Source organism: Triticum urartu, chromosome 5 (assembly GCF_003073215.2).
Source record: "Triticum urartu cultivar G1812 chromosome 5, Tu2.1, whole genome shotgun sequence".
Classification (NCBI taxonomy): Eukaryota; Viridiplantae; Streptophyta; class Magnoliopsida; order Poales; family Poaceae; genus Triticum; species Triticum urartu.
The window spans coordinates 46618458-46644721 of NC_053026.1; the positions used below are offsets into that span (position 1 = coordinate 46618458).

Genomic DNA, 26264 nt, shown 5'->3' on the forward strand with positions numbered 1-26264 from the left:
TTTAGTTTTTCCATTTTATAAGGCTCAATTTGGTTGTTCCCCAACACATGTTCAGATTCCAAGGTACATTAATTCATTGCATGCAAGTATTAAGAGAAAATTGACCAATGCATGTACTTTATGCATGCATGCATTGCAATTAATGCATTGAGAAACATAATTTTTTATCGCCACCAAAACCCACCATTTCTTAAGCTAAAGTAGACCAAGGTAATCCCTATATTAGCATATTACTAAGATAAACAGAAGGCACTGTAGAAACATTTAGGTTGTGAGCTTGTCAATCTAAATGTGGAGGGACACAAGCTTAGCCCCGGCCAGCAGCTTGGGCGGAACTGTCAAGAAGGTCAGCTCCTGCACGTCGACGTCACCGGGATCCTTGCTGCTTGTCACCTCCATTTCCACCTTGACGGTGTCGGTCGTGCCTTTGGGCTCCCCCGGTGGGCCGTTCGCCCACAGCTTGGCCACGTAGTGCGGCAGTGGGGACGCCCCCGCTCTGATGCAGACGACCTACACGACGATAGGCGCCGATGTCGAGCACGCCGCCGACCAAGAAAAATGCGTGGCGGTCCTCGTCCACGAACAGCAAGAGCCGTGGCTCCGACAGTGGCACTTGTAGCTAGAGCACCTTGCCATACTGGATCCTGTGCACGGGCATGGGATGCGCGGTGCTGATGTGGTGGTAGAGCGCCGGCGGCGGGCCTTCATAGCCGTAGACGGGAACGGGGCATTTGCAGGGCGCGAGCGGACACACGCTCTGGTGATCGGCGAGCTTGTGGTAAGTGACATAGAGCCCACAGCCTTCGTGCGGGCACTCCACCCTCACCGACGAAAGGACGGAGTCCACCACTGTGTTCTGCACGTCGAAGCCACCGCCGCGCTCACACTTCTGGCACTGCCGCTGGTTCCCGGGGTGCTCGACGCGGCAGTCCGCGCAGGCCAGATGCCCTCCCTTGCACTGCAGAAATCAATCGAACAACACATCAATCAAGAAACCTGCACCTTGCTCAATCAGCCGAACAGATGAGGTGTATTCGAACCTCATACACTGGAGGCATCAAGGGGCAGAGGCACAAGGGGCAGTGGAGCACGGTGAGGTCCATCGAGACCTTAGAGAGCTCCATCGTCGGGTCCTGTTCGATCTGCATGATCTCGCCCTCCTCGTGCACAACCATCTCTCGACTTGGGCCGGGGTATTACAAAGCTTTACCGTCACATATTTTATACTACTTCAAGGTGCATTAAATCAACACATGCAAGTATCAGAAGGAGAGTCACGGCATGCATGCATGCGTTGTAATTAATGCATCGGTAAACGCAAATTATTGAAATGTATCGAGTGCAGTGCTTTGATGTGTCGCGTCAACTTGTACATCCACGAGAAGTTTGATTATCCTCTCCCTCGCCGACTTAACTGCACCTGCCTTTGGCTATATGACAGGTTGGCCACACACCTATCGGGCCCACCTGTCATACACGCAAAGGCAGGAGTGTCCCTCCCTCGCCCATGAGCGTGGTGGCTGGCAAGACTAGGAGAAGCTTTCGCTACACGCTCTCCCTCCCGCACGCGGTGGACATGCAGCAGTTCAATCGGTGTCAGATGGCCAGAAGCGTACTGTAGTACTCCTCCAGTGCAGTAGTACTCCATCATTGTTCGACTTCCCGAAGAGGCGAAGAGCTAAGCGCAGCCCAGACGCTCGTGTGGCAGTTTCATGTGTAGAGTAGTCTAGGATAGCGTGTACCGTGCCTGTAAGCTTAAAATCATTGGGGTCGGCTCCATGCTATGTGGCCGTCTCGAAGTTTTAAAAAAAATTAAAATAGTCTTCTAGCCCTACCTGACACCCTGGTGATTGCAGTTTGCACGCTCATCTGGTCAAGACAGGAATATATATTTTAATTTGTTTTTTTCTTCGAAAAGGTGGGACTCCCCGGCCTCTGCATCAGAACGATGCATACGGCCACATATATTTTAATTTGTGGTGGGTAAATGTTAGAGGTTGCAGCAAATATATTGTACACTATGGGTCTTTCAGCCAAGTTTAGAGGCAAGCATGTGGGGCCAGTGCTATGATGTGTCACGTCAACTCGTACAACGAGGAGAAGCTTGATTTTACTACACGCCTTCTCCCTCACCCATGCGCGCGGTTGCTCACAAACGAGGATAGGCTTTTACTTAGTAGGACTTCTACAACAAGCTATCCGTCCTGCTCGCGGTGGACGGACATGCAGCAGTGGATTCGACACTGTAGAAGCAGTAGTAGTAACACATTGTTCGTCTTCTCCAAGAGGCGAAGAGCCAAGCGCAAACCGAATGTTGCAGTTGCGAACATTGGAGCATGCATATAGCCAGGCTCTTGCATGAGACAAAATTTCTATGTGAGCCCACTATTGTACTAGTACGTACAACTACTTGCTAGTATAGCCCTGTAAACCAGAAAGGAGTATTTGCCCTTCTAGAGATTTCAACAAGTGACTAGACTACACCGAGACGGAGTACATATGGAGCAAAATGAGTGAATCTGCACCGTAAGTAAATACATACTAGTTCTATCGTTTTCCTCTCCTACGTGCACAATATTGAGTATACTGACTAGTCTCTTTTTGACACGCATTTACGTTTTTTACACAGTACAGACGCAAGCGCTCATATACACGTGCATACACTCACCCCTATGAACACACACACGCACGACACTTTCATCTTGAAATTTACGAAGTCACCATAGGCACCTCGTCGTCGACGGGTCCATAGGTGCTTGAATGCCAAGGAGGGAGAGGGTAGCGGTTCCCGAGACGTTGAATGGTCAATGATGCATCCTCAATTACATGCAGAGGGAATTAATTGGAGAAGCAGAATAGAGCCAGCACGATGTGAATGCAACCGAGTTTGGACTCTCATATAATAAAGGCGCCCCACCACTCCAATCCATCTACTCCCAAGTCTCTACGCAACACTGCTCACTCCAATCCAAGACCAAGTGACCAGAAGCCACAAGCACCTATGGAGGTGATGGACGCGAGCAGCAGTCGGCTGTGCCAAATCATCCAAGGCGCCGGCCTGCGGCCCCGCACCGCGCAGCGTTTCCAAACGGTGCTGGCGACCACAGGAATCGTAGCCCTCGCCGACGCCGGCTTCACCTCTCGCATGGACGACATGATGGTCAACTCCATTCGCAAGTTCACCGCCGTCAAGAAGCGCGCGGACGACCTTGCCGTACTGCTCCAGCCCGCGCGCCCAGGATCCTCATTGCCTGCCACCCTCATCGGCCTCCATGGTGACGAACTCTTTCAAGCCCTGGTGGCCCTGCAGGTGCCGGAGGTCATGACGAAGAATGTGCACCTCGAGGCCGCGCTCGCCGCGCAGCACCTCGCCATGCAAGAAACCGTCGACCTGCACATCCACGTCTACGAGGAAATCGTCTACATAGGCCACTACAAGGCAAGCGAGGACAGAAAGACGTTGGCCTTCTTCCAGCGGCTGGAATCTTTGGATGCCATTGTTCAGAAGCACGTCGACCTGGCCACGAAAGCCGCTGCTACTTAGGCGCCGTTCGGTGGGCCGGCGCCCTGAGTCGAGGATGTGGATGTCGTTGATGGATGCATCTCTTCTTCTTGCCTCCTGTAACCAGCACTGCATCGCCTCGTGGCCTTAATGTTTTATTATTATAGTACTCCCTCCGTTCCCAAATATAAGTCTTTCTAAAGATTCCAGCAAGTGACTACTACATACGGAGCAAAATGAGTGAATCTACACTCTAAACTATGTCTACATACATATGTATGTTGTATTCCATTTGAAATAGTATCTAAAAAGGATTATATTTATGAACGGAGGGATTATATGGCATTTTTATTCCAGTCGTAATGTTTTCACTGTGAGGTGGGGCCACAGTTGAGCAAACCCACCCCGCCCACCGTGCGTCGGCCTAGTTTAGAATTAGAAGAGAGAAAAGAGGGAGGAGAGCTAGCTGTAGCACGGATGCTGTTGTCACATGGGACTCGTGTTTATAGAATAGGAGTACTGAGCACTCGTGCCTCTTTTTTCTGAGTGAAAAATTATTTGTATGTCTAGTACCACTAGTTGGGTGCATGCGACCTATAGCTGTCATCACTTTAGGTCTCCTTTTTGAACCGTGGCTACGCTTCACAGTACATATTATTTCACGCATTTATCCTCCTATATGTACTCCTAGGTTATTTCCACGTGCTCCCATTCGCCGACATGTGGGACATAGAGCATCTAGGTCGTAGTGCATGCACGACTCGGAGCATGTGCCGGGGTACTTTACATTTCAGACCTCACGAATTTCATGCAAACCCCCCGCAGAAGAATAAATAAACGAATGAATTACTACATGAAACCTGATTATTTTCATAGAAACCGGAGCACATTCATTAAATTTTGGACATAACATGTTTATAAAAAATGACCGGACCGAAACCAGTCTAAGGGCCTCTTTGATTTTTCCCGCAAAAAGGGGCCTCTTTGATTCGTAGGATACTGAAAACACAGGAATGGGGAAAGTATGATGGCGATGAACCGAGACGAGGAGAACTCTAACTCAGTTAGAGGTTAGAGTTAGATTGTAACCCTGAACTAACCCTAAACCAAAGAGGTGTATGGATGGCACGGTTAGGTTGACAATAAATGCTCTATCTCAATCATTTCACTACTTTGGACCCTATTTCCTGCCGGATTTGGAGGGTGCTTGGATACGTTTTAGTTCCATGACTAAAAGTAGTGAGACTAAAACTTTCTAGCCTCACCCATGCTTGGATCCAAATACTAAAGAGACTAAAATCAAGTTAATGAGCATTTATTATCCTCCAAACCCTCCAATCCAGAACTTGCCTGTATTAAAGGAGAGGAGTTAAATGAGGAGAGAGATGACTAATCGACATTTTAGTAGGGGTACCCCTGACTAAATTTTTTTAGTCTCAAGACTAGTTTTAGCCCCTCTTTAGTCAGGGGTGCTTGGAACTTTTAGCCTCTTAAAGAGACTATTTTTAGTCAGACTAAAATAAGTCCCTTGGATCCAAGCACCCTCTTGGTGTGGCCGGCTCTTCTGTGGCCTCCTCCCGCTCACAATTGACATAAACAAACCATCTATACAAATCAAGCACGCAAAACATGATAATTTCTACTTTGTCCATACAAATGAGATATCCCACTTAAACATACAAGTCGTCAATCAAGCTTCACAAAATAAAAAAACACTTCATGAAACAAAGAATGAGCTAACTCATCACGGAAGTCATTCACGATAGGGAGGGAGCCCGGAGCCCCTCACGCACCGAGGGAGGAGCTCTCCATTGTCGCTCTGGAGGAAGGCTCTGTAGAGCCCAAGCCCCGGGAACCCCTCCGACGCCGGCCCTTGCGAGTTGAGGTCGACACCGACATGGGTAGCAGGGCCGCTTGCCGCCGACTAGGAACTTGATCTTTGGGCCTCTAGAAATAATGCAAGCCTATAACTAAAATACCTAGAAAGGTGAACTGAATCTTTGGGCCTCTAGAAATAATGCAATCCTGAAACTGAAATACCTAGAAAGGTGAACTGAATCTTTGGGCCTCTAGAAATAATGCAAGCCTAAAATTGAAATACCTAGAAAGGTGAACTGAATCTTTGGGCCTCTAGAAATAATGCAAGCCTGAAATTGAAATACCTAGAAAGGTGACCTGAATCTTTGGGCCTCTAGAAAGATTTATTACCTCCTCAAGCAGCATCAAACAATTCCATGCGTGCACCACAAATCTATACCATGTTTGATCAGGATCTACTTTTCCAAATCAGAATTAGAGCTAGAGCAAGCAAGATCACTGATATGGCCGTGAGACAGAGAAGGAACCAACAAACTCACCCCTCTCGCGACCTCCCTGGTAGATGCGCCGCCGCCGCGCATGAAAGAGGGAGAAAAATGACTGGTGAAGGGGGAGCGGGGCGACCTTCGAAGGCCGGAGGGAGAGGGCGGCCGGAGTAGGGCAGCAAAGGCCGAAAGGAGAGGGCGGCCGGAGGAGAGAGAGGGCAACTGACCCTATGGGGAACAGAGAGGAGTCGTCTCATAGGTGGCGGGGAGCGATCTGGTGCGGGCAGGGGAGATTTTTTTAGTTCTCTTATAGTGGGCCCGAGGATAACTAACCCAATTAAAACCTCTCCACCGGGCTATTTTTTTAGCTGGGTTAGAGCAAACTAGCTCAAACTAACCCCTCTTGTTTTGATAATTTGAGGCTATTTCAACCCAAACTAGCTCTAACTCAGGGATCCAAACAAAGAGGAGTGTTATTGTACTTGCTACAGTGTGGATCGTAGCACATTGTTTTTTATGGCCATATCACCACATTGTTTTCTACTGCTGGTTCACTGGGCTACCGTGGTTCGCACTGCTGGTTCACTGGGCTGCGTGGTTCGCACTCCTCCGACCTGAGTAGTACTCCCTCCGTTCCTAAATATAAGTCTTTGTAGATATTTCACTGTGGACCACATACAGATGTATATAGATGCATTTTAAGTGTAGATTCACTCATTTTTCTCCGTATGTGGTCCATAGTGAAATCTCTCCAAAGACTTATATTTAGGAACGGAGGGAGTAGTATAGTACTAGTATATACCGCATCATTCTTTGCTCCTTCTTTCTACTTCGACATGTGGGAGAGCCAGCATCCGGGTCGACGTGTCAGGGCATCCACAGTGTAAGATTTAGCCGCCTCTATTGCTGCCTCTATGCTCTTTGGCGCTGGCGCTATACACTGCATACTCTGCCTCTAAGCGAAAATTCGTTAGCATCGTCGCTAAGCTTGGAGGCGGCCTCAACGAACAAAAAAATACAACGGACCTACATGCCAGTGTATGGTTGTTTGCTGACAAGTGCATGAAAAGGTTAGGATCAGCTGTGGTATTGGAGTTGTTTATTTTATATGGAACTCACCTTTAGAGGCAAGGACGGATGCTACACACTGCCAGGCTTTTATGCATGCTTAGAGGCTGAGGTGTAGGGCCCACCTTAGAGGCAAGTCTGCCTCTACACACTGGTGATGCTCTCATGCACCAGATTAGAGCGCGGAACGGAAGGGGGGCATCACCCCGGTCGGAGCGCCTGTAATTCATGACTATAGTGAGTGGTCATATCACAAGTCTTTCCAGCAGTAACGCACCATCAAATCGCACAGCCCCACTCGCTCACCCTCCTCGCCTCTCTGTCAAACCTCCTACCCGAAAACTGCCGCGCGTACTGCCCGGGAAAAGCCCCGCCCTCAAGTTTTAACTACATGAAAATAGTTCCAGCTTGTTCGTTCTATATAAATACAGTAAGTACTGTATGTTTATTCACCCATGTGGTTGTTCAATGAATGGAGGGGCGGGGAGCACAAGTGAACAATACTGTAGTACTACTAGTAGTAAGTAGGAGTCGTACAGTAGTCACCTTAAATAGAGAGTTTCTTTTCTTTAATGCCACGTACACAAATTGAAACGCTTGTTGTGGAGAGAAAAAAGATAATCACTCCACTATATATGCACGCAGGGGCCTAAGTGCTTGCTTTACTAGGGTTGCTCTCTTCATTCTCTCATCCTCTCCAGATATAAACAAGACAGCGGTAGCAACATTTTCTCTCTACTCACCGCTGGTCACAAATCCGGCCGGATCCCTTCGGCCGGTGTGTGTAGAGGACTAAAAGGTGCATCAGTTCACGCGGTCATCACCGCCGAGGGAGGAAACACACAGCTGTCGGAGGGGCCCGATCCTCTGCCCGTGTCGTTCTCTCCGACACAGCGCCGGCTCGGGAGGTCCTCCGACCCTTCTTCCTCCCTATCGTATTATCCGCAGATCCGACCTGCCGCTGCCGACATCCCGGCAACACTCAGGTATAAGTTCTTCGAAAGCGGCCTTGCTCTACTGCCCCAGCTCCCCGCGTGTCTGCATGTGCATCTTTTGCTACTCCCATCAGCTCTTCCAAAGCCACCTAAATTTTTAGTATTATTAGAGGTAAAGCTACTTCATGCATTCGAATCTAGGGCTTTGTTCAAACAACAAAGAAAGGGGGGAAAGTTGTAGCATGAATCTAGGACTTGATTCAAAGAGGAAATAATATGGTGAAAGTAGTAGAGACCAGATACCCAACCAGTCTCTTGGTTGAAAGGGGAGATAATGGGAAAACGCAGTACAAACTGGATAAGGAACAGATCTATTATTGGTTCAAAAAAGGATAGAAAGTGGCGGCTGGTGGACAAGTCAACAGAGTATGTCCAGGATTAGATTTGCTGCCATCACATAGTAAAAGGTCTCCAGGATTAGATTTGCTACCCTCACATAGTAAAAGGTCTCAGGATTAGATTTGCTGCCCTCACATAGTAAAAGGTCTCAGGATTAGATTTGTGCCCTCACATAGTAAAAGGTCTCCAGGATTAGATTTGCTGCCCTCACATAGTAAAAGGTCTCCAGGATTAGATTTTCTGCCCTCACATAGTACAAGGTCTCCAGGATTAGGTTTGCTGCCCTCACATAGCATGAACAAACTCGGCATCACCACTTTATGCCTCCTTGTAGGTACATTGTGCGGATGCGTCTACTATCGCATGTCCTTATACCAACCTTTTGCTGTTGTTAATGTAAGGGCGCATATAAAATGAAGCGATCACACTGTTACCTTAGGGACATGTCTAACCAGTGTTATTGTTAATCTAATGCCTCCAGTGATAAGATGCAATTAAACTGTGTTACAAATGGCACTCCTGCTGTTTTCCCCAGTATGATAAGTAAGTTGCTCCTTTACGCTGCTGAGTGTCCTGGTGTCCCCATGGTCCCATGCCCTTAAACCAACTCTTTAGCTGTTGTTGATTTACTGTGTCTGGTAAACAAGCAATGCCACCATTAAAGTAATCCCATATTTGAGGAATCTCATTGTTGATCGTAATGCTTCTGGTAACATGAAGCATCACTGATGTTTTAAAATCTCTACTATCCTTGCGTGATTGCCATGAACATAATTAAGATGCTTCTTTTCATTTTGTATATGTTTCGTATATTCTTATTGACCAACAACTGTTTACTTTCTATCTTTTTGTGCAGATAGGGGTATCCATTTCACCTTGTTGCTATTGTGACCTTTTGGTGAACTGCACAAAACACTTTTTTGGAATGAGTGTCTTGTGCAGTTCAACTAAAATGACACGTGGGCAACATCTCTCAATTTTGGTGGAACTGCACAAAATGGTGATTGGAGTTCCCAAAATCTCCGTCAAGTTCTGCTGGTAATTTCGTGCAACATTTTATTAGCCTTTGCAAGATGAGTTGTCACTGTCACCACAATGGCACTTTATTTTAGTGGAACTGCACAAAAGGATAACAAAATTATAGTTGCACCTTACATGAGCCGGACAGCCAACCTTAATGTTCCTCAATTTTAGTGCAACTACTAAAGAAGAACCTGCCAGCTCATGAGAGCAAGTACTTCTTGCTAGCTGAATGATGCAATCTTTGCTTCATTTTAGTTGAACTACAGAAAAAGGCGCATGAATTGAATCATGGAACTCAAGGCAGGCTTCATCCGAGTGGAGGTGCAGGTTGAGTAAAGGAGGCCACTATTAAAGTGAAATCATGCTCTCCTGGTTTGTGCTATGCAAATAGGAATACTCAACTACAGATGTTGTGACGGTCAAGAGCATTAGCCAAGTTCTTCGATTGTATGACATGGCTAGCCAAGATGGATTTAATCCCGATATTCACTTTATCAAAAGGCTCTAATGGGTTGGTTCTGAATCTTGCAAGGTGGGAATCAGTGATATGTGTAGGCATCTTTGTTGTACTTATTATTTGAATCTTATTTGCTGGTTCTGAATCTTGCAAGCTGGGAATAAATGAGATGTGTAGGCATCTTTGTTGTACTTATTATTTGGATCTTATTTGTTGGTTCTGAATCTTGCAAGCTGGGAAACACGGCATGATGATGCAGAGGACAACAACCATAACAAATAGTTCAAACTTGGTAGTATTATCTTTGTGAAAGTGCGACAAATGTGCTGATCGTGTGCGTCCTGAGAATAATAATTCTAATTGTTGTGCATGTTGATCCTATGGCACTGATAGAACGAGCGAATGCATTGCTTGTTTTAAGTATAAATTTCTATTAAAGCTAATTAAATTTAAGTAAAGTGACCACTAACTCCTGTTATTACAGTACCAATATAGACCCGCTCGTGAACCGATGTGTGGCCGAGGGTGCATCTTCTGCCAGGCGTGCAGCGGACGAGGGAGGGGTAGTAACTGTTGTTGCCTATACACACTCAGCTTACTGTTGAATCCAGTTCCCCAGGAGCTGAAAAACGAACTGCTGCCGTTGCCTACACACTCGTTCACTCGAAGAGACTCCAATGGCGATCCGAGGGGTGAGCCTGCTGGATATGGACTTCAGCAAGGAGTTCCCCTTTGAGTTCGCTGTTCAGTCCTATGGCTGCACCAAGTTGAATGTGATGTACACCAACAATACGGACTCGGTGAAGCTCTGCCTCGCCTCGGTCCTATGGCTGCACCAGGTTCTGGAGCATTCGCCCGTTTCATCGGCAGCGCCGACTGCACCTTCCTACGGTAGAGAGAAGGAAGAACGTGACGATTCGGCCATCTGGTGCAACAAGCTTGTCGACATCCAGAAGCAATACAAGATCATCAGCAACGGGCAGGAGAAGGACTCCGTGGTTGACCTCGCTGAGACCATCATCGACCCCTGATACGCCAACATGAAAGAAGACGACCTGAACACGTGGGAGGTACCTCTAAATCTAGCCTACATAACCTACGCAGCCAAGGACGCATACGCATGCTACGACATGTACAGGCATATCTTGGACATGAGGTTGTGTCTGCTTCCCGTAACCGACGAGTACACGGACAACCGCAGCGTCATGATCAAGCATGCCAGGAAGGTCTAGATGTTGTACTTTATCTGTTTATAAGCACCTCTATCATTTGAGTGTTTGATGCATTATCCTATGTGTCGTAATTATCTGTTTTGTCCAAAATATTTCTTTTAAGAACCCATTAACTTGATTGCTTTTTTTAGTGGCTATTTGCTTATGTATGTAAACTAGTTCAGATGTCTGTAAAAAAAACTGGTTCACTCGGCTGCCTTGCTTTGAATCTCCTTCCTCCCAACATATTCCCCTCCTCAGGTGGACCTAGTGGGTCTCTCAATTTTCTCCCACTTTCTTTTTAGATGTAAACTGAGTTTTCTCCCAGTACTTTCCCCTAGAACCAACTCAACTGTCCCACGTCTAGCCTAAAAACTAATAATACCCCACGTACTATTAACTCATCAAATTAAAATGATATTTTATTTCGTAAGTTGAAAGTTCTTACAAAATAATAATAATAATTGTTTATATATAACTTGGCAAGTTAACTCCTAGTGATTGCGTACATAAGCTTGCAAAGATTTTACTGACGTGCAATCATGTGTTTATGTTTTTATAACATTTCTCCGTCTAGCCCAACATGATATTTTCACCCAGCCCAGCAAGTCCGCGAATTTTGAGAAAATGCAAATGGGATTTAAACGGGCTGCATAGATGCTACATCATTGTTTCACCCAGCCCACCAAATGGACTAAAAAAACGTTCCCCCCGCTGACAGGTCGGACCCACCAGCTATATCTTCTCACGCAAGGAAGTGCCTCCTTATTACGCACAAAGCAATGAATACTCCCCCTGCTAGCTGGGACCCACCATGGTGGGAGGCTGACTTGTGGGCCTACTAAGTTGACTGGGACAGGGGCCTTTGTCAAATTTAGTCAATATGAACGATTCTAGTTCCAGTGACCGTAGGATGTCCATCCAACGGTCGTAGTGCTTCTTCAACCTCTGGTCTTCTTGCTCCAGCCGCCCAAAGCAGCGCCGGTCGTGCCGCCTGCTCCTGCCTCCTGTGGCCGGCTATGCTGCCGCGGAGGCCTCACCACCCCTACTATTCCCACCGCTGGCCAGGCCCTGCAGCGACGGCAGCCTCACACCGCAGTCGAACCAGTGAACCCTCGTACTCCTCTCCGCGCGGGCTTCCACTGTCGCGTCTTCCCCGGCTCCGCGTCGTCCCCTACCTAGGCCTCACCGTCGTCTAGAGCAACGCCCTGGTGCTCTCGGCGCGGCGTGGTCAACGTGGTCAAGGAACGACTTCCATCAGACGTGGACTGTACGTGGAGAGGCTAACAACTGGGTCCACGGCCGCAGCAAGGAAGTGCCTCCTTATTACGTGCAAAATAATTATTCCTCCACCTGACAGCGGGGACCCACCGGACGGGCCAACGTATTTCACGAAAAAAATGTTCCCCCTGACTGCTGGGACCTATCAGCTACACCTTCGCACGCAAGGAAGTGCGTCCGAAAAAAACGATTTGCCCCCCTGACTGCTGGGACCCACCAGCTACATCTTCGCACGCAAGGAAGTGCCTGACAGTCGGGACCCACCTGGTCGAAGCGTACGTAGCGTTGTCATTCTGGTCGCGAACGTGTACGTACACATATACTGGTCGATGTAGAGGCGCGCATGTGTCGTAGTAGAGGCGCGCACGTACAATGTACATGTACGTACAGCGGTCAGGGTGCAAGAAAGAAAATACAGCCACGTATGTGTACATACGGGCGGGGTCTCGAATGCCTACTCGCGCATACGTACGACGAGGGCTCGTGTACATGGCTGGGTCGGAACGGAGAAACAGCGTCGTCGTCGTGTTCATGGGGAGGCAACGGAATGCGTCGTGTTCATCAGGAGGGCTTGGACGGAATAGGCGATGGAAACGAGGCCTGGCGTACCGGAGAACAGAGGAAACGGCCTTGTGTTCGACCGGCCACGTTTGAAACGGTATCCTGTTCATCAGGAGGGGTGTGGCGTACCGCAAAACGGAGGAAACAGACCTCCTACGGTCGAAACGGGGTCCTGTTGATCGAGAGGGGTGCGGCATACCGCAAAACGGAGGAAACGGACCTCCAACGGTCGAAACGGGGGTCCTGTTGATCGGGAGGGGTGTGGCGTACCGCAAAACGGAGGAAACGGACTTGTGTTGGAGCGCTACGGTCGAAACGGGGGTCCTGTTCATCGGGAGGGGTGTGGCGTACCGCAAAACGGGACTCCACGGGGTACTGTTCATCTCCACCGTCGATCTCCTCCAGCCTCCACGGGCCCCTGTTCATCCAGCCTCCACCGCGCGCTACTCCACCGGCTACTGTTCAACCACCCCTCTACCATCTACTGTTCATCCAGCCCTCCAGACCACGGGGTCCTGTTCAACCACCCCTCCACGGGCACCCCTCCACCGTCTACTGTTCATCCAGCCCTCCACACCACGGGGTCCTGTTCATCCACCCCTCCACGGGCACCCCTCCACCGTCTACTATTCATCCAGCCCTCCACCACACCACGGGGTCCTGTTCATCCAGAGGCAACGCCACCGCTCACTATTCATCCAAACCCCCAGCAACGCTCACTGTTCATCCCATCGATTGGCTTCAGTTAGCAACAGTAGTGAAGGAATCGCTCGATCGGGTTCAGTTAACAGCCATCTATCGATCGCTCAGGTTCAGTAACGCGTAGCATACAGTGCAATCGCTCGGGTTCAGTTAGAGCCCAACGCTTCGCTCGGGTTTAGTTAGAGCCAACGCCTCACACACACGCGCGTATGTGTACGAGAGAAACACACATCGCTTGGCCCCCGACCTCCCACCGTAACCGAGAACTCCCCGAAATTTTCCTCCCCCTCGCTTCTACCACAGTTTTTTCCATCACGGACGACCCAAAGAATGTCATGCAGCTGCGTCTCTGGCCCGCCCAGGATGAAAAGCCCATTTTTTGTCATGATTTTTTGTCATAGAAGTAGGAGCCCACCACATCTATGATGATACCGGGTTTTATCACAATTATCATCATAGAAGTGTCATATGTATGACAGAAAATAATTTCGTTCGGCCCAAAATGTCACGGATGTGTCTTTTTTTTGTAGTGAGAACATTGTATTGAGATCCAAAAAGAGAGAAGAAGCCATCTAGCTACTAACTATGGACCCGAAGGTCTGAGGTAAACTACTCACACTTCATCGGAGGGGCTATGATGGTGTAGAAGCCCTCCGTGGTGGATGCCCTCTCCGGCAGAGCTCCGGAACAGGCCCGAAGATGGGATCTCATGGGTACAGAAGGTTGCGGCGGTGGAATTAGGTTTTTGGCTCCGTATCTGATCGTTTGGGGGTACATAGGTATATATAGGAGGAAGAAGTACGTCGGTGGACCAAGGTGGGGCCCACGAGGGTGGAGGGCACGCCCCCTACCTCGTGCCCACCTCCTTTCTTTCTTGACGTAGGGTCCAAGTCTCCTGGGTCATATTCGGTGAGAAAATCACGTTCCCGAAGGTTTCATTCCGTTTGGACTCTGTTTGATATTCCATTTCTTCGAAATACAGAAATAGGCAAAAAAACAACAATTCTGGGCTGGGCCTCCGGTTAATAGGTTAGTCCCAAAAGTAATATAAAAGTGGATAATGAAGCCCAATATGGTCTATAACAGTAGATAATATAGCATGGAGCAATCAAAAATTATAGATACCTCGGAGACGTATCAGGCATCCCCAAGCTTAATTCCTGCTCGTCCTCGAGTAGGTAAATGATAAAAACATAATTTTTGATGCGGAGTGCTACTTGGCATAATTTCAATGTAATTCTTCTTAATTGTGTTATGAATATTCAGATCCGAAAGATTCAAGACAAAAGTTCATATTGACATAAAAATAATAATGCTTCAAGCATACTAACAAAGCAATTATGTCTTCTCAAAATAACATGGCCAAAGAAAGTTATCCCTACAAAATCATATAGTCTGGCTATGCTCTATCTTCACCACACAAAGTATTTAAATCATGCACAACCCCGATGACAAGACAAGCAATTGTTTCACACTTTTGATATTTTCAAAACTTTTTCAATCTTCACGCAATACATGAGCGTTAGCCATGGATATAGCACTATATGTGGAATAGAATGGTGGTTGTGGAGAAGACAAAAGAGGGGAAGATAGTCTCACATCAACGTGCGTATCAATGGGCTATGGAGAGGCCCATTAATAGATATCAATGCGAGTGAGTAGGGATTGCCATGCAACGGATGCACTAGAGCTATAAGTATATGAAAGCTCAAAAAAAGAAACTAAGTGGGTGTGCGTCCAACTCGCTTGCTCACGAAGACCTAGGGCATTTGAGGAAGCCCATCATTGGAATATACAAGCCAAGTTCTGTAATGAAAAATTCCCACTAGTATATGGAAGTGACAAAATGAGACTCTCTATCATAAAGATCATGGTGCTACTTTGAAGCACAAGTGTGGTAAAAGGATAGTAACATTGTCCCTTCTCTCTTTTTCTCTCATTTTTTTATTTGGGCCTTTTCTCTTTTTTATGGCCTCTTTTCTATTTTTTTATTCGTATGGAGTCTCATCCCGACTTGTGGGGGAATCATAGTCTCCATCATCCTTTCCTCACTTGGGACAATGCTCAAAAAATAAAGATCATCACACTTTTATTTTCTTACAACTCAACAATTACAACTCGATACTTAGAACAAAATATGACTCTATATGAATGCCTCCGGCGGTGTACCGGGATATGCAATGAATCAAGAGTGACATGTATGAAAGAATTATTAATGGTGGCTTTGCCACAAATATGATGTCAACTACATGATCATGCTAAGCAATATGACAATGATGGAGCGTGTCATAATAGATGGAATGGTGGAAAGTTGCATGGCAATATATCTCGGAATGGCTATGGAAATGCCATGATAGGTAGGTATGGCGGCTGTTTTGAGGAAGGTATATGGTGGGTGTATGATACCGGTGAAAAGTGTGCGGTATTAGAGAGGCTAGCAATGGTGGAAGGAGGAAAAGTGCGTATAATCCATGGACTCAACATTAGTCATAAAGAACTCATATACTTATTGCAAAAATCTATAAGTTATCAAAGCAAAGTATTACGCTCATGCTCCTAGGGGATAGATTGGTAGGAAAAGACCATCGCTCGTCCCCGACCGCCACTCATAAGGAAGACAATCATAAATAAATCATGCCCTGACTTCATCACATAACGGTTCACCATACGTGCATGCTACGGGAATCACAAACTTTAACACAAGTATTTCTCAAATTCACAACTACTCAACTAGCATGACTCTAATATCACGGTTAAAAAATTATACGAAATTTTGCATATTTCGGTGCGGTCCAAATTGTTTTTAATCCCGAAATTTCGAGTCACATTCAAACTGATTTTAAAGTAAATGTATATCAATATAAAATCCAACAAATTGTCCACGCATAAAAATCAATGAAATTTAAAATCTTGAAATGAAAAAAAGAAATTTGAAACTAATTTCCGGTTTGATGTGGTTTAAAAATTTACAACCCATTCCTCATTACTCATAGGCCATTTTCTCAGCCAACCGAATGAAGCTCTCCTCGTCTTGAAAGATTTTCAGCCCAACAGGCCAGACAAAGCGACTTACTTGGAAAATCACCAGAAAACTGGGCTGTGGCCGTGGACCCAGCTGCGGCCGTGGACCCAGCTATCAGCCTCTCCACGTACAGTACACTTCCGATGGAAGTCGGTCGTTGCCCACATTGGCCACGCTGCGCCGAGAGCACCAAGGCAGTGGACGACAGCAAGGCCTAGGAAGGGGACGACACGGAGGTGGGAAGACGTGGCAGTGGATGCCCACGCGGAGAGGAGTACGAGGGTTCACTAGTTCGGCTTCGGTGTGAGTCTGCCGTCGTCGCAGAATAACGGGGGTGTGGGTGAGTGGAGGGATGGCCTGGCCAGCGGTGGGAGTGGTATGGGGCCGGTGAGGCCTCCGCGGCAGCGCAGCCGGCCATGGGAGGCAGGAGCAGGCGGCACGACCGGCGCTGCTTTGGGCGGCTGGAGCAAGAAGACCAGAGGTTGAAGAGGCACTATGGCCATTGGATGGACATCGTACGGTCACTGGAGCTAGAATCGTTCATATTGACTAAGTTGACAAAGCCCTTTGTCCCCGTCAACTTAGTAGGCCCACAAGTTAGCCACCTACTATGGTGGGTCCCAGCTAGCAGGGGGTATTCATTTTTTTGTGCGTCATAAGGAGGCACTTCCTTGCGTGCAAAGATATAGCTAGTGGGTCCGACCTGTAAGTGGGGGGAACATTTTTTCCGCGAAATACAGAAGCCCTTCCTGTGGTTCCTAGCTGTCAAGTGGAGGAATCATTATTTTGCACGTAATAAGGAGGCATTTCCTTGCGTGCGGCCGTGGACCCAGCTGTCAGCCTCTCCACGTACAATCCACTTCCGATGGATGTCGTTCATTGACCATGTTGACCAGGCCGCGCCGAGAGCACCAGGGCGGTGGACAACGGCGAGGCCTAGGAAGGGAACGACATGGAGGCAGGGAAGACTCGGCAGTTGTTTCCCACGCGGAGGGGAGTAAGACTGTACGAGGGTTTACTGGTTCGTCTGCCGTCGCCGGAGAATAACAGCAGGTGTGGGTGAGTAGAGGGATGGCTAGGCCAGCGATGTGAGTATGGTGGGGCGGTGAGGCCTGCGCGGCAGCATAGCCGGCTGCGGGAGGAGGGAGCAGGCAGTCCCGCCGGCGCTTGTTTGAGCGGCTGGAGCAGGAAAAGCAGAGATTGAAGAAGCACGACAGCCGTTGGATGGACATCCAACAGTCACTGCTCTCGTGTGCATTATTTCTAATAATGTACATCCCATTTGCTAATTCTTAAGACTTTTTTTGGAGCCCATCTTCTTTTTGTTAGCATTACAACCCATATTGTGGCCATGGTTAAAAAGTATATGAATATTTTTCATATTTTGGTGCGGTCAACTGTTTTTAATCCCAAAATATCGATTCACATTCAAACTATTTTGAAAAATAATTTATATAAATATAAAATCCAAATAATTGTCCAAGCATAAAAATCAATGGAATTTAAAATCTTGTAATGAAAAAAAATTGAAACTAATTCCTGGTTTGATGTGTTTTAAAAATGTACAACCCATTTCTGGGCAAACCGAATGAAACTCTCCTCGTTTTGAAAGATTTGCAGCCTAGCAGGGCTGATAAAGCAAGTAGGCCTCATTTGGGTATTTCTTTTAAAAAATAGAACTGGGCTAGCCATTTTCAGGAAGAAAAAAACACAACTGGGCTCATGATGTGGTAAACATAAATAAAACCCTGGCTAGACGGGCCACAGCCCCCGCACAGCCCCATTGTTACCTTGATCCGTCGCTAAAACTAGTATAAATAACAACTGCTTGTTCCTCAAAAAAAATGGCGCGACCTGCTGGGTCCCTGGTGTCAGCCGCTCGTAGTGTAATTCTCTCGTTTATTGACAACGTTGACAATGGCGTGAGCCCCAGATGTCCAACCATTAGGAGGAACCATATTTTTGGGCTTGTAATATAGAGGCACTTGCTTGCGTACTGCCATGACGCTGGTGGGTCCCTACTGTCATCCTCTCCACGTACAGTCATATCCTTGTTCCTCTCGGTTGTTGACGACGTTGACAGCGCAAGAGGGCAGCGCACTGTGCACGGTGAGCGAACCAAGGCCGCAAGGCGGAGGACGACGATGAGGCCTCGGACGGAACGAACAGGAGCCGTGGAAGATGCGCCGGTCCAGTCGCAGGCGGAGGGGAGTACGAGGGCCGACTGGTTCGGGTGCGGGTGCATGTTGGGGCTGACGTCGCTGGAGAATAACAGGACGTGTGGGGGAATCGAGGGAGGGACTGGACAACGTTGGAGGGTACGTACGGTAGGGCGGCGGAGGCGCAGCCAACTATGGGAGGCGGGAGCTGGTGGAGCCGATGGGGTGGTTTGGTTTGGGTGGGTGGAGGAAGAAGAAGACAAGAGATAGAAGATACATGACAGATGTTGGATGTCAATCCAACGGCTGGTAGGCAGAATCGTTTGTTGACTGGCTAGTAAGTCGACACCACCTTGGATAGGCTATTTCCTCGCGGGTCCCAAATGTCAGAATCCAAATCTGCCACGGTCATGCAGCCCTTCCTATGAAAATTTACAGCCCATTTGATGTGCTAGTTAGAAATAAGTTTGTGGGTGTTGGTGGGGGCTAATCACTTGGCTTCTGTAATGCACAGTGAGCTCAAGCAGCCGGCGAGAGTGATGTTATTTCCCTTGGTTGGGATTTGTTAGTTGTTATAATATTTCACTCTAAATTGAACGACTGGCAAGCCATTTTCCTTGCTTCAAAGAAAATATGACAGTCTCATCCGAGTTGAAAAGGGCAAGAACATCTAACTCCAGCTTACAAACAGTACAAAAGCACGAGGGTTAATTGTTCATCAGGTTTACAAAAAAACCCAGGTTGAAAAGGGCAACAACATCTAACTCCAGCACTGTTTTTGGCAGTCACAGTCAAATGGATCGGTCAGGTCCATAGAATGAACATCCTGGGTCATAAAATTTACTGGATTATGACCACAATATGTTGTAAATAGAAGCCCGACACGTTCAGAAGCTCTTTTGCCCACCTGAAACTCCTTTTTTGCTCTTCCACATACCCATCCATCAAAACCATGCTGCTGATAAACTAAAGCCTGATGGACAATAGTAACCTCGCATTCAGCAGGAAGAATGTGACAAATGTAGTGTTTGCACGGTTGGCTACATATCGTTCTAGCGTTATTGTCTTCAATCGAATCTCATGAGAAGTGAGAAAATCCCGATGCTTATGAATCCACTGATTGGTTATAACTTTCTTACCCCGTCATGTTGCCTGAATAGACATGAAGATAGAAAACAGTTAAGGTCTAAAAAAAGGAGTGTCGAAAGAGCAACAGCTGAACGGTTAATTATAGTATACTATATGCGGGCTTCCAATGTGCGTGAAATTATCACCTTTACATACAACTTCTCTAGACATGGAAAGCATTGCAGCAAGCCAATAATCTTGTTCAGATCAAAACTATTCATTTGGATATATAAGATCTTGACAGAATCCAGCACCATTGATAGGCCATCCATGGAGAAACTCTTCATTGAGCATAGAACATAATATTAGTACAAAATGTGTACTCCAAGATGACATATAACTTATGCGCAGAAATTTAAAATGCAGCTTATGGTTACAAGTGTAGATGATAATGTAAAGTACATGAAGAACTATGGAGCCAAACACCATATTGAAATGAGCACACAGATCATGTATTACACCCAAGGTCTCCAGTTTAGGTGCAGAGAGGACGGTTATTTGCAACGGTGAATAACTAGAATCAATGATCAACGTTTGAAGTGAAGGGGCATCTTGGATGATGAGCTGCCTTCCATGAAAACAAATTCCAATTCTTACAAGGTTAGGCGACTTTATTTGGAGACAACCGATTCTAACTTTGAAAACAAGCACCAAGCACTCCAGGGCAGGGCAACTGGAGTGGATGATGCTGTGCAATGAGGCCTCCGATATACAAACCCGCATAAGTGAAAGTTTCTTCAGAAATGGGAGTCGAAGGTTTAGTACTGGATTGTCTGGTAGGTCTCACAGCGCAAAGGTGGTGGTGTGGAGAGAGGAGGAAAACCGTGAGATGGACATCGGTGTTGAGGGCACAGGTAGATGGCATTCGGTATCTGGTAGGTGATTTCCAGGGGAATAGTAGAACTCAAGCAGCTGTAGTTCTGTGAATTCAGGGAATTTCAGCTAGGCATCCACCGTGCAGGGCATGGTATGCTTGCTCAGGTAGTATGACGGGATGCAGAGGCTTTGAACGGAGCCCTGGTGGGAGGAGATGATGGCTCTGGGGATTTCAAAATCATTGAAGAGAGATAGCTGACGACAGTCGAGATTAAGGGGCACGGCGTGCCATAGAGGGCGCCACCAAATTGAGAGGACTTGGGTGCGGCAGTGTGGGAGTAATGGGCCATGGGTAGCCTAACCCGAGTCCCTAAACCTTTCAAGACATCGGGGCAGGCTGCGCCCCTCAGAACCTCAAGATGAAGCGCCGCCTTCTGATGGCTGGCTGGCCCAAGCGGCCGGCTTCCAGAAGGCGGCTAAGCTCCAGAAGGCGGCACCAAGACGGGCCGACTCCTCACAGGTGGCCTCCCGAGAGGCCGGCTTCCAGCAGGCGGCCCACAGCAACCTCAGAGTCTGCGCCCCCATTAAAAAGACAAGACAGGGTGAGGCTATAGTGTAGCCCATCACCCCCATATCCAGGGCTGGGCGTGGCCATAGTGCGCCGTACAGGCGGAGATCTCTGCCCGGCGTGGCACTGTCGCCACTCCGCCCCTGATGTCGCTGCTGGCAGGCGAAGCCCTGTTCCCACGATGGCCTGTCGGTACGGCCTGCAGGCGGTGGGCCCTACCAGGCAGCGAGACCCCGGAAGATGGCAGAAGCCTCACCAGTCGGACCCGAGGGAGGCCGGCTTCTAGCAGGAAGCCCGTTCCTTCCTCAGGGCCCGCGCACCATTAACTAGATAAGACCCGGTGTGGCTACAGTGATCTCCCGCCAGGCGGTGGGACTGTAGCCACGCTCCCCCGACCAAGCATGCGTCATTAGCATCACGGCAACAGTAATTAGCAGCCGGCAAGACCCGCGAGCGGCGGGAGCGGCCTGTCGCCTCCGTACCAGACCATTCGGCGGGGCCCACCAGGCAGTGGGCCCCAGCAGCCGACGGAGCAGCCGGTGACCAGAGGCACTGACAGCCGGGTCCTACCCCGGCCAGATTACCATTTTACCCCTGGGGGGTAGGCCTATATAAACCCCCAGGGCACACATGTAAAGGGTTGGAAGCTGTTAGAATTAGACTTACACATAGGGGGAGAAGAGGCAAGCCTGGCCTCCTTCTACCTCTAGCAAATAGCTCAAGGAGCACATCTGTACCCACTAGTGTCTTAGTGATCATGCGGAGACCCCGCAGAGCAGGACTAGGGGTGTTATCTCCAAGGAGAGCCCCGAACCTGGGTAAAGTGTGCCGACGTTCGTGTATATGCCTCATCCCGCTTCCAGGCACCGGCGACGTTCTACTCGCTCCCACCATGATAAGCCATCCATTGGCATATGTCGCACCCAACCCCTGAATTTTGGCGCCCACCGTGGGGCGAGATGCACCGTCTTCCGGAGACCTGTTCTGGACGGGAACCTTGTTCCTTCCTGGCGAGCGCAGCCAGCCCGGCACGCCAGACGGCGTCTGCGCCGATACGCTGACGGAGTGGAGGTCGCCTGCGTAGCGAGCTGCCTCGCCGATCTTGTTGGCGAGTTCTGCCTCTCCGACGAGCCCGAGCCTGACGTGGGCACAGAAGGCCCCGAGAGCCGCCTCGTGAGCCTCCTCGATCAGCTCCACGTCGCCAGCGAGCCTGCTGCAGACTTGGACTCGGTTGGCTCCACCGACCCGATGTTGGTCGACTCCGACACGGCGTCGCTTGATGCGTTCCCCACCAACGTGGTGGTCTACGACGAGCCGCTTCCTCGCGCGGACAACGACGGCAGCACCGTCACGGAAATGCTCGTCATTAGGCACGGCGAGCACTCTGGCGGAGGTGGCCAGGATCCGTTGCAGGCGGTGATGGAAGACCTGACTGCGCTGATCCCGGAAGACACCGATGCTGAGACACTGGAGGCACGCCGTGTCCGGCTCGTCGAGAGCGCCAACCGGCTGGCCAGCATGAGACGCCTTACGGAGGCCTACCAGCGGAGATGGACCGTGCTGTCAGTAGCACGCCAACTCCTGGTGGGCCTAGCCGCATTGGCCTAATCCGGCAGCATGGCGCAACAATCGCCAGCATGTTCAGGACAGATCGTCCCGCCTACCGCATGCCCGCAGAGAACATACAAGCTGCCCAGGCGGCAGCGGACGAGCTCGACAAGCTCGAGGGCGAGGAGCATCACCACATGACGGAACGCGTCCAGCAGCTCCTCGACGCGGCTGCTAAGTAGCAAGAGGCCGGTTGCCGCACTGAAGCACCCAACCGGCGAAATGACGATCCACCTCCTCGCCGGGACCAAGGCGCGACATCTCGGATGCCGACTGGTGGCGTCCGCGATAGAAGAGACAAGGAGCCGGTTGCCAGCCGCAGCCGGACTCACATCACCATTGAGCGCGACCAAGATGGCCGCCCAAGAGCAGTGCGGCGACGAGACGACTGTCTGCCTCCCCCTCACCGCAGGGAGAGGCACATTTCCCTGCCGCCTGTTGACCACCCGACTCTCAGCGACCGCCTTAGTCATCGAGAAGGAGTCGGAGAGAACGACGCCCGCCACCGGATCGACCGCCTCAACTGATCCCTGGCGCTAGAAGAAGAAGACGAGCTGGGTCCGCCTTGCTTTGGCCCCCGCATCCGAGATGAGCCCTTCCCTAAAGGGTTCACTCTCCCGAGAGATACGCCCATGTACACCGGCTCCGTGAAGCCGGAGAACTGGCTGGTCGACTACTCCACACCCGTCAGCATCGCCAACGACAACAAGCGCGTTGCGATGAAGTACGTCCCGCTCATGCTCTAGGGCACAGCCTGGACGTGGCTGAACAGCCTGAAGCCTCGCAGCATCAACAACTGGGTTGATTTCACTGAAGCCTTCATTCGCAACTTCACCAACATGTACAAGCGGCCACCCAAGCCTCGCCAGCTCTCCTTGTGCATCCAAGGCCCCAACGAGTCGACTCGCGACTACCTCACGTGCTGGGTCGAGCTGCGCAACTCTTGCGGGCGTGCACGAGGTGCAGGCCATCGAGTACTTCACTGCCGGGTGCCGAGAGGGCACCCTCCTCAAGCACAAGCTTCTCTGCGATGAGCCGGCGACCCTCGATGAACTGTTGATCATAGCAGACAAGTACGCCATGACCGACTCCTCCATGAAGGCGGAGATCCAAGTCAATGTGTCGGGCAAGGTGGCCCCTCAAGCTCCTCGGACCCCGGCTGATGACACCAGTCGGCGACAGCAACCGAACGACAACAAGCGCAAGGCCATGCAGCAGGCTTCCACGAGCTGGCAGGTGGCGGCAGTCAAAGACCACCTGCCGGAGGGGCAGCCTCCTCCCAAACGCTAGAAGGGCGGCACGCCCAATTGGTTGCCTGCCTTCTCGTACCAGCAGACTCTCAATGCACCCTGCAAGTTCCACAGCGCCGTGAAGCCGTCCAACCACACCACTCAGAAGTGCCACTGGCTCACCAGGGTCGCCAAGGGTGATGGACTCCAGCCTCCTCCACCTGCCGGCCCGCCGCCTCCTCCTCCTCAGCAGCCGACAGTTCAGCCAGTCGGCGCGATACAAGATGAATATCCTGAAGAGCATGGGGCTTATGTCGTGTTCACCAGCATGGCCGACGACAGGCACAGTAGACGGCAGCGGCAACAAGAAGTAAATGCAGTGGCGTTAGAGACCCCGAGTTCATGCATTGGTCTGAGAGCCTATCAGCTAGAGCAGAGCTGACCACCCGAAGGTGATGCCTTCTCCCAGCTCTTCTGCTCTGTTGTTGGATGCCACCTTTGCCACGGAGAGGCGGGCTGCTCGCTTCTCCCGAGTTCTGATAGATCGCGGTAGCAGCATCAACATCCTGTATAAAGATACTATGGAGAAGTTGGGAATCAAGCAGAGACGTCTTCAGCCCAGCCGGACAATATTCCATGGCATAGTTCCTGGCCTTTCCTACTCACCAATCGGCAAGACACAGATCGACGTCCTCTACGGAGACAAAGAACACTTTCACCGAGAGCCAGTCTGGTTTGAGGTGGTGGACCTTGAGAGCCCCTACAATGCGCTACTTGGCCGGCCTGCTCTGGCCAAGTTCATGGCGGTCCCCCACTATGCCTACCACAAGATGAAGACGCCAAGCACCAAGGGAATCCTAACCATAACCGGGGACTACAAGAAGTCGTCCGCCTATGCAGCAAATAGCAGTCGGCTAGCCGAGTCCCTCGTGATTGCGGCCGAGAAGCGGCTCCTGGACCGGGTTGTGGCAATGGCAGGCAAGCAGCCGGAGATGTCGCCCAATCCCAAGGAGTCGGAAGCCGAGGGCTCGTTCAAGCCGACGAAAGAAACGAAGAAGATACCCTTGGACCCGGAGCACCCGGAGAGGCACGCTGTCATAGGTGCAAACCTTGACAGCAAATAGGAAAGCGAGCTCGTCGATTTCCTCCGTGAGAATCGGGACATCTTTGCATGGTCTCCCAAGGACATGCCGGGTGTTCCGACGGATTTCGCCGAGCACAAGCTACATGTCCGGTCTGATGCCAAGCCAGTCAGGAAACCCTTGCGCTGCTTGTCGGAAGAGAAGAGAAGAGTTGTTGGAGAAGAGATAGCCCGACTTCTAGCAGCCGGCTTCATCATGGAGGTGTTCTTTCCAGAATGGTTAGCCAACCCAGTACTAGTGCTGAAGAAGAACAAGTAGTGGCGCATGTGTATTGATTATACAACCTCAACAAAGCTTGTCCCAAAGACCCCTTTGCGTTACCAAGAATCGACCAAGTGATAGACTCCACAGATGGATGCGAGCTGTGGAGTTTTTTGGATGCATACTCAGGGTATCATCAGATCAAGCTGAACCCAACTGACAGGATGAAGACCGCCTTCATCACGCCATTCAGAGCCTTCTGTTACTTGACCATGACGTTCGGCTTGAGAAATATCGGCGCCATGTTTCAGCGTTGCATGCAGAAGTGTCTCCTCAAGCAACTCGGCAGAAACACCCACGTCTATGTGGACGATGTTGTGGTGAAGATGGAGAAGCATGGAACGCTGCTAGAAGACCTCAAGGAGACCTTCGAAAAATTGCGCCGATTCCAGATCAAGCTCAACCCGGAGAAATGCGTCTTTGGAGTACCAGCCGGCCAGCTTCTTGGCTTCCTGGTCTCAGAGCGCGGAATAGAATGCAACCCTGTGAAGATCAAGGCCATCGAGAGGATGGAGGTGCCCACCCGACTGCTGGATGTGCAAAAATTCACCGGCTGCTTGGCATCCATCAACCATTTCATCAGTCGGCTGGGCGAGAAGGCTCTTCCCCTGTACCAGCTCATGAAGAAGACCACTTTTTTCAAGTGGAACGACAAGGCGGATGAAGCTTTTCTCCAGCTAAAGAAGATGTTGACCACTCCGCCTGTCTTGGAGGCTCCGACTCCTAAGGAGCCCATGCTCCTCTATATCGCCGCTACCAGTGAGGTGGTCAGCACAGTCATAGTTGTGGAGCGCAAGGAAGAAGGCAAAGCATTACCAGTCCAGAGGCCGATGTATTACCTGAGTGAAGTGTTTTCCACCTCCAAGCAGAACTACCCCCACTACCAGAA

At 49.7% G+C, this 26264-nt stretch overlaps 1 pseudogene; it reads right to left on the reverse strand.

Annotated features, from left to right (window-relative positions):
* Nucleotides 1–264: 264 nt before the first annotated feature.
* On the reverse strand, nt 265–1459 carry LOC125509389 (annotated as a pseudogene).
* Nucleotides 1460–26264: the final 24805 nt, after the last annotated feature.